Source organism: Sinohyriopsis cumingii, unplaced genomic scaffold (genome assembly GCF_028554795.1).
Source record: "Sinohyriopsis cumingii isolate HCF-2022 unplaced genomic scaffold, ASM2855479v2 utg002964l, whole genome shotgun sequence".
Taxonomy (NCBI): domain Eukaryota; kingdom Metazoa; phylum Mollusca; class Bivalvia; order Unionida; family Unionidae; genus Sinohyriopsis; species Sinohyriopsis cumingii.
In genome coordinates, this window is record NW_028316353.1 from 13571 (window position 1) to 25661 (window position 12091).

The window sequence follows — 12091 nt, forward strand, 5'->3', positions numbered from 1 at the left end:
ACGATGTTATGATGTACTTAAAGATTTCAATGAAAACGCAAGATTACTGGACAAAGATAATGATGTTATAGAGTTTATAACCGATATTGATGAAGCTCCGAGCGTTGATATTTTAAACGGATTTATTAATAATTTAGTTGTATACAATGATGTGATGCTGGACAAACAATCAAATCCTGCCAGAATTTTTTCACGTGGCAGACATAAAAACACTGATGTGATTTATGTTACTCAGAGATACGCACAAATACCAAAAGTAATCAGAGATAACTGTAATATTTTAGTTTTGTTTAATGGAGTTGATACGCACATGTTGCAAAATATTCGTCAAACTTGGTGTAGCGGTGACATGATATAATTAAATTCAGAAATTTCTTTTCACAAGTACAATCAACCCAGTACAGGTTTATAACAATAAATTTACATGATCCTAGAACAAGATATCGTATTGGACTTTATAAAATTTTTGGATAAATTGATAGCAGCAGAGGGGGCAGGACCTCCGGTATGTAAATACAAATTTCGATAAAAACTCTCGATCAGGTTAGTCAGTGACCTTATTTTTTTTATTTCAGAAGAAGCTTATATTTTAAGCAAATGAGGTTTCAGACAAGTGGTCTGTTTGCCCCCTCTGCTGCTGCGTGTAATGTGACCGGTTTCTTTGATTACATTTATATTAGTTTAAATATTTGACTTTTGCATGAGGATATCTTCAGTCAGTAAAGGAGCTGAAGTGGTCTAAAGTGCTCACCGTTACGGATCACTGCCATCTCACCTCTGTCTGTACTGGTTCGAGTCGCGGATTCAGCCAATTTGGGTATGTGAGAAAGCTTGCCAGTAGCTTCTCATGGGTCGGTGGTTCTTTCTGGGGTTTTCCCTCCACCATTAATACTGGCCACCATGTATAGTCTATTGTGTGCTGAAAATGACGTTAAACCCACAACAACAACATCAGTCAGTAAAGTGTTCTGACACCCTTTACTTCTGTGTTGCTTCACTAGGAAAGACCTGTAGAGCCTTGTGTTCATTCGTTATGGGTTAGTTGTACCCAATTCAATATGCATTCTGTATTTCGTTTGCATATGAAAAAAATCGAGAATGCCTTATTATAATATGTAATAAAATCTATCCTACCTTTATTCCTGCAGAATTGTATGCATTGTTGCTTCCTGTTTTATAGATTGCCAGCAACATCAATAGTTTATAACATACCCACTAACCTGTTACTCAGTGAATATATTTTTGCCTGCTCCCAATGTATAGATAACATTACAAACCAACATAAGCAATGTTAGCAATATCAAATCCACTCAGGCCCCTTATTTGCAAATTCGAGCCTTTCTTTCACTGAAACATGAACTTAAACTGATCGCAGATAATGAAGCCAAATGGAACACATCATACAGCCAGAGTAATTTCAGCACCACTTTATTCGTGCTGACAAACGCACCTTTAATGAACTTTGCAGTTGAGGTTAATTCATGGTACAGTTGCTTCATGTATGGAAATAACCGAAGTGACGTAACGATACTGAGGTAAATTATATGATCATGTGATACTCCAGTAATGGAATACATTTGTCGAACATTATCAAATATGCAACTGGTGAAATATATTATTACCGTAGTTGAAAGGTGTCAAGAATTTTAGTTAAAATGTGTCAAGAATACCTCTTGACCGTATGACCCCTTTCTAGGGACATGTCTCGAGATGCTACATTCCAAACAAGAGGTGAACTGGATCAAGAGTTTTTAGGATGTGTAATGAAGAAAACATGTGACCAAAGTTTCAAACTTCTTGACCAGGTGGTTAAAGTAATAAATCACACACACAACAGTAGCAAGAAGAGCTGCATGTTACCTTAGGTCGTTAAGAGAAAGAAAATATACACAACAGTCTTTATCATGCTTCTTTATTTGCAACAATAAATTCATGCATTGTAAGTTTAAATGCCCATTCCAGTAAACTGAAGAAGCTGTACATTTCCGATCTTAAAGGAAGAAAGCGGCGGCTTAAGTCTTAATTCTTAAGACTGTTTGTATTTCAAGAACATTAAATCAGATGATTGTATATGACAATGCATTTGATCTGCAGATTACTCTAAAGTATGGACTGAGGGATGGAAAGTAGTTTTCATCGTTTCAAAGTAGTTATTGAAATATTGCTAAAGATTCATTTCCAGGATATTAAAGTAATGTTGCAATGCTTCGTTCCAATTCTGCGCATCACTCCAGCCCATTCTGTGAAATACACTATGAGGATGCAAGTCAAACACTTGTGACCCACTTCTGCTTGGTTCTTGACATTGAAAAAATGTGAAGTCTATGTCGTCTTGAATCACATGGTGAAGACAATCTGTGAAACCTGCATATATTAAAAATAACTCTGTTAATACATATCTGGTTATATAAGTATGTCAGCTTTTATTTTATTGGCTTATCATGCAAAAAAGAAATTGGTATTTTTCACTATTTGTTATCTTCAGAGAACTTCATTCATTGTGTTGAATATAGGAATAACAACCTGACAGTAAAACCCTTGACTTTTTCACTATGATTTGTTATTTTTAAAAACCAATGTATATCTTTGTTTAAGGTTGGCAATCAATACTATTACTGATTAAAAGAAATACTGACATTTTTGCAGGACCAATACAAATACCACTTTTGAATCACATAATCACCAATCTGTGAAAAAAAATAACATTTAACATTGGCATTAAGCATGTGCACGAATAAGACGACGAATGAACACAGCAAGCAACTTAAACCTAATGTTTGTATAAGGGTCTTTTGCAGTGACACCTATTGGACCTCTGGAAATTCTGGCATTTCACTTTTCGCTATTAATTCCTTTCACTTCTTCAATCTGTATAAGTTGGATACTTAGAGTTTCTAGAGGAAGACGCAACTACTTTTTAATGATACATGTTATCAAATATCATGTTACATGGTTTCTTTTATAGCACAATATTCATTAATAACTGTAATTACATAAGGACTTCAATGCAATTGTAATGCATAGACCATGTTGTAAACCGAAGGGAAAGAATAACATAATGTTATATTTCTCACATAATACATGTATATCCACATCCCCATCAGATACACTAAAAGGCGTTAGTGAAGACTCTATGGGAAATATGACTACTGCCTTTATTCTATAACAGAACGGTGAAAATAAATTTCTTTTTCCAAAGGCACTTGCAAGCTATGAATCCATTTTGTATTAAATGCATTGACTTGCATGTATTAATTCTAGAGACACTTAAATATAAACCTCAGAACAAACCACACACAATGTGACAATGGAAATAGCAGTTCACTAACAACAGTTAGCCAACGCCTATAAACTACAGCCAAAATACATCTAATACAGTTAATTCCCAACTTATGCGTACTTGATTGAACCATGTTTCGCATTGATATGAATTAATATGAACACCCCAGCAGAAAATACACCTCAAGACGAGCATCATTCCCATATATACGCGAACACCTTACGAGATGCGCAGCCTGAGTTCCAAAAAGGAATCCTTGAGATGTTTACTATATGTTTTTGTAACATCATAGATAAAGTATTGGTTGAAAAGGTTTTATTTTGGTACTTTTGGTGTCATATATTTCACCCTTAGTATTGCAACCCCTCATATTTTTATTATTTCATATGAGAAAATTCAAATCGAGTGGTGTGAATTCGACATACATGAGGTTTCTCAGGAATGCAATATGCATGTATGTCAGGAATGTACTGTACACAACTTCTATACATTACAGCAAAACACTGTTAATCAATGTGTGCTTAAAAATAATTACCAGTTTCTTTCGGAAGCACCTGTAGAACTGTAGGTCTGGCATTTGGACAGACTGCTTATCTACTGTGTGAAATATAGTGGTTGTTCCTTGTCTCCTGCAAACAATCCAGTTCTTGTTGCAATACTGGCATAAAGCAATACCTGATACAGTGCCTGCAATGAAACCAAACAATGGTAATGGGTATGACTTGCTCTGCCCATGATTGCTTGATATATAAGGAAAGATTAGTTAACATGACCAAGTCAATTATCAATGATGGGATGTTCATAGAAACTAACAGGAGTACCGGTATTTATCATAAAGAGGTTTTCTCGTAGTAGCAGAGATGGAGGGTTAGGGACTGGTATGGTGAGATGGCACATGACGCAGAGGTGATGAGATGCAAGTTTGTTCAATGAAGACGTTAGAACATTATCATCCGGCCAATGAAGAATCCAGTCTAAAATGTGACCATGAAGATGGGTGGACTGGCTAACTGCTGTTTGAGGTTGAAAATGTGAATAAAATCTAGGAATTTTGATGTGTATGGATTTCCACGATAAGTCAAAGTGAAAGCTGAAATGTCCAAGAATAATCAGGTTTCCACTAACAAATTTCCATACTACAGGAGGTTAGAAAACTGCTGCAAAAACAGTTTCAGTCATGTTTTTTGTTTCTACTAGGAGGAGGGTGGTTGAGGCATAAAAATGGAGTGACCTTTGCTCCACTGTGAGTGAGGTTTGAACCATTTTAAATTATGTCTGAAATTGATAGTTGAAGTGTATTGAGCGTGTGTGTGTGTGATTGGATTTATAACATAGCTTTAAAAATAATTCTGTCATATCCCTACGATGTCTGCAATGTGGCACTTTATAGTGATGTCTAGCACTGGGGCATCATGCCGCAGACATGCAGCATGATGTCCCACCCAGTCACATGATCCAGACACCAGGCCAACCAGTCCTGACACTAACCACTTAATGCTGAGCAGCAAGCAAGGCAGCTGTTAGTACCATTTTTGGGGCCCCGAGTGACCGAGTGGTCTAAAGCGCTCTCCATTACGGATCACTGCCATCTCACCTCTGTCTGCATGGGTTCGAGTCTCGGATTCAGCCAATGTGGATATGTGAGAAAGCTCGAGGGTTGGTGGTTCTTTCCGGGGATTTCCCGGGTTCTTCCTCCACCATTAATACTGGCCGCCATGTATAGCCTATCGTGTGCTGAAAAATGGCGTTAAGCCCTACAACAACAACAACAACAAGTACCATTTTTTGCAAGTCTTTGGTATGAATCGGCTGAGGATTGAACCCGTGAGCTCCTGCATCCAAGGCAGACGCTCTAACCACTATGTCACCTGAGCGGTTGTAGTGTATTGAAGATGGTGAATAATGTAGTTCTTTGTGATGACAGCAATTCCATCTTCGAAGGATTGGCGTGGAAATGGCTTGATGGAGGAACCGGAGCGTGTTAGATCCACACACTTTGGCTCATTGCCTAACATCTTTTCTTGCTTTCACTGCTGCTTACATCTTAAGTAAAGTTGAATGTAGTCCCGGGTTGGTAAGTCTAGTGCACAATGTAGTATCGAGCGCCAAGGACTTGCTATTTAGTGCAGCTGAAGGGGGTCCATCATAGTATAAATGGGTAGACTGGCAGGGATAACATGATGATGTTATGCTGGAAGCAAAAGACGGTTGTAGTACGAGTGGTTGAAATCGACTAAAAAGTCTAACAGTTCTTCTCCAATGCATGACGAAACCACCAATGTAGATGAGCACTGTCAAGAATTACATATGACATGAGAAACGGCACATAGTCCAGAGTAGCTACCTCAAGCACGTTAAGTGGTGGTGGCCATTTTGAATTCTATCTGAAGAATCATTTTTCTAACATATAGCTCTTTAAGATATGGCCCTTTGAAAAAAAATAAAATGACAGAAAAAATCTAAGATAAGTTCGTGGTGGTTGTTATGATTAAATTATGTCTGAAATGACAGAAAGAGTCTAAGGTATGTTCGATGTGATCATTATGATTAAATTATGTCAGCTGTTTTGAAACATGCAAAACTGTTGTTGTTGTAGGGTTTAATGCCATTTTTCAGCACAAGATAGGTTATACATGGCGGCCAGTATAATTGTTGGAGGAAGAACCCTGGAAAACCCCGGGAAGAACCATCGACCCATGAGAAGCTACTGGCAAGCTTTCTCATGTACCAATATTAGCCAAGCCTGATGAAAGAGTCTAAGGTATGTTTGTGGTGGTCATTATGATTAAATTATGTCTGAAATGACGGAAAGAGTCTAAGGCATGTTCATTGTGGTCATTATGATTAAATCATATCAGCTGTTTTGGAACATGCAAAACTGTTGTTGTTGTAGGGTTTAATGCCATTTTTCAGCACAAGATAGGATATACATGGCGGCCAGTATAATTGTTGGAGGAAGAACCCTGGAAAACCCCGGGAAGAACCACCGATCCATGAGAAGCTACTGGCAAGCTTTTTCATGTACCAACGTTAGCCAAGCCTGAGACTCAAACTCATGCAGACAGAGGTGAAATGGCAGTGATCTGTTACGGTGAGCACTTTCGACCACTTGGCCACTCGGGGCCCCTGCAAAAATGTAACTGTTTACGGAGGAAAATGACATATCATGGAAACAAATGTAAAGTTCAGAAATCGGTATTAATTACCATATTCATTCATGAAAGTCTACCTGAACAATCAATTTCACTTGATGTATAATGTAAATGGTGGGTCCTCTCTTTGATGGCAATCCAGCACGTTTAAGTCTCTTTCATATGGTGTTGGTACTGAAAGTAGTACTTTAGTATTTAGCATAAAGATCAGAAAATGGTCGTTCAGATGAAAAGGCTTGTAAGTGGATGTGTATATATATAGCAAACACACAAACAAAACAAAAGACACATATATGGTACTAAGCATATGCAGGTGAGGAATGTCCAGAAAAAAGATTGATGGAACTCAAAGGGCAACTAAAACGAAGAAGATACAGGCACAAAGATATGGAGAAAGGTACCAAGAAAACTAGAAAAAAAGCCACTGACAGAACCACATTCATCAGATGCAAAACTCTCTGCCAACAAGCGCATCCCCTTCATAACTACACTCAGTGCCAATGCCATAAACACAGAACATATCATCAATAGACACTGAGATATAACCGATTCATCTCCACACTTACAAAGTATCTCTTTCAAAGAAGCACATATCTCATACTAACGTACAAAAAATTAAAATATGAAATAAGGCTGGCCATATTAAATTCTTGTTACACAGCATCCCCTGAGGTGGAGCTCTTGTTTCGCTATAAATGTAGATGCTGCTTCTTTCCCTGCTCCAAATCTAACTTCCTTTCTCTCTCTCTCTCCTTATATTTACTATTCATACAGTCTGTGAGGGTAGTTATGATTGGGGCGGGGTGCTCCCAATATTTTATTTAAATTATTATAGAAGTTCCACCCAGGCTCGATTTTGGTTGGAAGTTAAATTAGTGAAAGATAGATGTACAGCTCTGAGCCCCCAGTCAGCAATGCCGATGGTTAAATGATTGAATATACTAAAAGTGAAATGCAACGAATAACAATTAAATAGTCAAATGATTCAAATTTCCCAAGCACTCTCCTTCCGCTCGACCCTGTAATAGTCTATTGCATAACTTGATTAGTAGTGTGAGATAGATTTCCAAATGTTCTTGTATTCTACTCATCTGTGCATTCTTATCTCATATTCCTTCAAATTCCTTCTCCTCTTCCTCCTGACATTTTCCGAATTCCTTCTCCTCCTCCTCGACTTCAATAAACTCCTTTTTCTCCCTATCTATTTTCTCTTTCAGACTACTTTTCCTCCTCCTCCACCATCCATCCACCTCTCCACTGACTAGACTTTGTTGACTCTGACTGCTCAGCAAGTCTCACTTCCTTCCCCCCCTCTTGGAGACTCAGGACTCAACAAAGCTGAAGTTCAGTCCCCCCAAAAGCTACCTTTTCAAAGTCTTTCTTCCATTAGAATCTGTTGTAAGATTTACAGCCAAATTACGAATGGCTTCCTTGGAGTAACGCTATACTGCTCAGCAATCTTCCTAGGCGAGACTAAATTTTCCCTTGCTTGTAAGAAGTTATAATTTGAATCTAAGTTGTAATCACACCCTCTACCTCAATTCTGATTCGATACTGCTGTGAACCGATCCAATAGAACTTAGCAGACAATATCCCTCTTGCTGTCTGTCCACGTGGGGAAGGGTTTCCTCTGACCTTAGGACTAAGCTATAACACACAGGTGAGAAGTCGCGCGATCTAACATCTGTGCCGATTCAAGATTCTGGGTCTTCTCTCTGGTCATGGTAACCTTGCAAAGGAGATTAACTCTAGCCTGTGGCAATATTCAGACATCAAACCATGGCTAGTAATAATACCTTAGTTTATACATGACTTACTAACTGGGGCTGAACAAATGTGACACAGTCATCGGTACAATCAAGTAGGTGCGAAAATTTTGTTCACTTTATTGCAAGAACGCTCCGATGGCCTAGTGGTTAAAGCTTGTCCGCCTCGGAATGTGGGAGGTCGTGGGTTTTGAACCCCAGCCGAGTCATACCAAAGCCTTAAAAAAAATTATACAAATAGCTGCCTCACTATGCGCTCAGCATTAAGAGTTAGTGTTAGGACTGATCTGCTTGGTGTTAGATAATGTGAATGGGTGGGACATCATGTCAAATGTCTGCGACATAATACCCCAGTGCTAGATATCACTTTAAAGTGCCACACTGCAGACATCATAGTGATATGACTGAACTTTTTTTTAGGAATTCAAGATCTGGGCAGGAAAATGGAATGTTAACTGCCATCTTTTTCAGGGTTTTCCAATGCTGAATCTTACAATGAGCTATATTTATATAGCAACTTATGCTATGAATGAAGTAACATAGAAAGTGGGCAAATTTGTATTGACGATGACTGAAGTAAATAGTACACAACGCATATTTAAATATAACGAGCGAAGAAGTAATTTAAGAAAGAATTTTAATTTTAAAAAACAAAAACAAAATTTCTGGTAGTTTTCTTACAACCATGATCAGCCATTGTTCTTATTGTTAATTTAAATGTTCATGAATGGTATTCCTTTTTGGAAATCTTAATGTAGGATGTGTAATCTGCCCACTCATATCAATATGTACATGTACATGTCATAGTGACTTGAAATATTCATGAAATGCAAAAGCCTAACCTGTATTTATGATTGAAATGCGACAAGCGTTACACACATATCAGACTGTATTTAATGTGAGAAATAACTACATTACAAAATGTATTGTGCATTTTACCTCAGATTCATGCCATGATGATTTTCTAATAAATCCAATATTTCCTTGTATGTGAAGTTTTTCTCAATGTAGTGCAGACAAAATTCACTGAAATCAAAATAAAGAATATATTCCATGAAATATCTATATAGTTTTTTGTATCATAAGTAATCCATCAAATGAACCTCTTATTTATCAGTGTGGTAATGTTCAAGGAAATCCAGACAAATCAGGAATCAGCATTATACCAATAATTAAAATATAGGCTATATGTCGTGAGGAAAACCAAAAAAGTAGACAGAGAGAGCACTCTTTTACTGCTTGATACATCTGAGGCTATTTATTAAAAACTTACATGGCTGCTCCATAAGTATTCTGACTGCAAAACTGGAGAACAAAAATGGTGACTAGTGTTTGCTGGACTGATAGGAAGACAGGACTTTTTCCCAATATCCTTCAGGGAAGTATGAAGCAAAAATTCCAATAATGAACGTTTTTTCTTTTCCTTGAAAGCCTTCTAACTTTCTGACCTAATAAATAGAGAAGCATACTGCATATGAATACAAGTTGCACAAAGCTGTTAGTATTCATCGGAGAGTACTGTTCTGTTGAGAGTAAAATAATTTCAGCAATTTTTTTAATTTGTGTAGAAATTATTTTACCTTTCCAATGACATAAATAGGAAGTTAATTTCATTCATTGGTAGAACAGTGCTAGTGCTTCCACACCTTCAAAAATCACAAACTCATATTCATTTCACAGAATGAAAGGTAAACTATTTCCCATCATCAAGGCCAATTACGGTATTAAATACAGTAAAATAAATGAAATACATGGATGGATGGTCAGAGAGAGAGAGAGGTGTACTCACATGATTACTTATAACTGAGAACAACTTTGTTATAACTGTGATTTTGGTTTTCTCCAGCTTTCTTGCTAACATATAGACCAATGTAACTGGGTTCAGAAGAACAAATAAATAAGCTGATAGGTTATCAGAAAGGTGAATTGTTCTTTCTAATTTATTACTGTACAAGGAATGTTAATTGGTTTACTTGTGAAGTAATAGGGAGTTGTACATGTACACATTTGAGCAAAATGTGTACATGTAAAAATCTCTATTACTTTAATATGTAGATCAGTCACTTACACTTTTTAGTAAAATGTATACATGTACAAATCTCTCTCATTTTAATATGTAGATCCATCATATATAAAATGTGCACATGTACAAATTCATGTTACTTTGATTTTGTATTCTGCTGGCTGCTATAGGCCATCATATGAATCTGACGTAAAATGGGGGCACACAACAATGCTGTGCTGATTTTCTGCTAGTATTACAAGTGGCGTGGCATCCATAAATACAGCAGCTTCTGCTGGTATAATGGTACCAATTGTACAACCCCAGGTTGGCGGAGCTTAAGGTGTATGGAACACTGTATTCAGAAATAAACAGCAACACTAGCCATGATTGGTGCATTTTGTAGGAGTTGTACTTTCTGTTTGGCAACATGTGAGATGATGTTAATTTGTATCTAAATCATTTTTTGCATTTTTTATGGTTTTTTTTTAAAAATGTGTTACACATGGCTGAAAATGTGTCTGTTGTGACTAGATAACTCTTACCCCTGTCAAGTTCCAGCAGAGTTATCTCTCTTAAATGCAATGGAGTACCTGGTTTTGTCCTTGTCAAATTGACAATCTAACATTGTTCTCTATGACAGTGTGTGATAAACATGGTGAGGTAGGACAGAAAGTATATTTATTTCACAAAACATTAGCATTGAGATCTATGGAAAAACAATTGGTACCGTGATACCTGCTACATCTTACTCAGTTAACCTTGTTCTGGTGATGGAACCTCAGGCATGCATATAGGAGGCACTCTACAGTTTCCAATTTTGCATGGGTTAGAATTTTAAAGAAAAAGAATTTCCCTGGCTTTCCTCACTGGTTATACTGGCTATTTAAAAAAGACCTTCTATATCATAGGCATAGTTCAAAGAACCTTTAATTCCCTTTATTTTGGTGTAATATCATATGGGATATCGAGTATACAGCTTGGCCTTACTCCAGATGTGCACCTTTCCAAGAAGTGCTAGCTCCACTTATTCATTTTCACTTCATGAACTTCAGAGGTAAATTGTATCAAAAGAGCAGATTACTTTTTTTTTTACATTTTATATATTTGGTAGTTCATTCATTGCACTTTCAGAAGCTGGTATTGTCTAGTGTGGCAAAATCCATTTTCCCTATTTTAATAGCTGATAAGGATAGTGTACTTTAGACAAACTCAGGTTGATTTTTGGAGCACAAGGGAGCATTCATTTTAGTTAGCAGTGTGCTTAGATCATTTAAAATTTCCAAAAGTACAATATCCAAAGAAATGCCAGCCATATCACATTAAAGTAGCAGAGATATGCCAACATTCTCTCCACTGTACATGTTTTAACTGCAAACAACTTCACTTTACATACGTCACTCTCTCAAAAGTACATAATAACTGGTGAGCGCCCCATAATTTGTGAGAGGTCTATTCCAAGTTGGGACCCAAGAGTACCATAGCTCTTACAACCACAGCAGTCTTACGTTTTATCAATAAAGTACGGCGAAATCTGTGACAATATGAAATCCCCTTATCGGTAATATATATAAACACGCTTGCACTCCTTGTGTTTATTTATACTACCGATAAGGGGATTTCATATTGTCAGAGATTTCGCCGTACTTTATCGATAAAACGTCAGACTCCTGTGTTACAACCAACTAACTTATTTACAAAAAAACATACATACAATGCTTACAGTTTACTGCATACTATGAAAACGTAACAAGCAGGGACATTATCAATAAGTGAACGAGAAATCTTATATTTTAACCACTGTAAATATCACATTTAAATCTAAGACAAAACTTAATAATATTTCAAATTGTCCGAATCCGCTCATAATTTGGTCCGTGTAAGACTGGTC

The 12091-nt window shown here is 37.0% G+C and overlaps 1 long non-coding RNA gene across 5 annotated transcripts; it reads right to left on the minus strand.

The window, feature by feature from the left end:
- Positions 1 to 1878: 1878 nt before the first annotated feature.
- Positions 1879 to 12084, minus strand: LOC149769946 (uncharacterized). Of its 5 annotated transcripts, none has more exons than XR_016419003.1 (5): positions 11924 to 12084; positions 9472 to 9646; positions 9138 to 9224; positions 3816 to 3967; positions 1881 to 2364 (listed from the first exon to the last, which is right to left on the minus strand). It is a non-coding gene; the product is annotated as an uncharacterized LOC149769946 (long non-coding RNA). The 5 variants fall into 5 exon arrangements; XR_016419004.1 differs by having other exon boundaries at positions 11915 to 12084; XR_016419002.1 differs by lacking the exon at positions 9138 to 9224 and having other exon boundaries at positions 1879 to 2364.
- Positions 12085 to 12091: the final 7 nt, after the last annotated feature.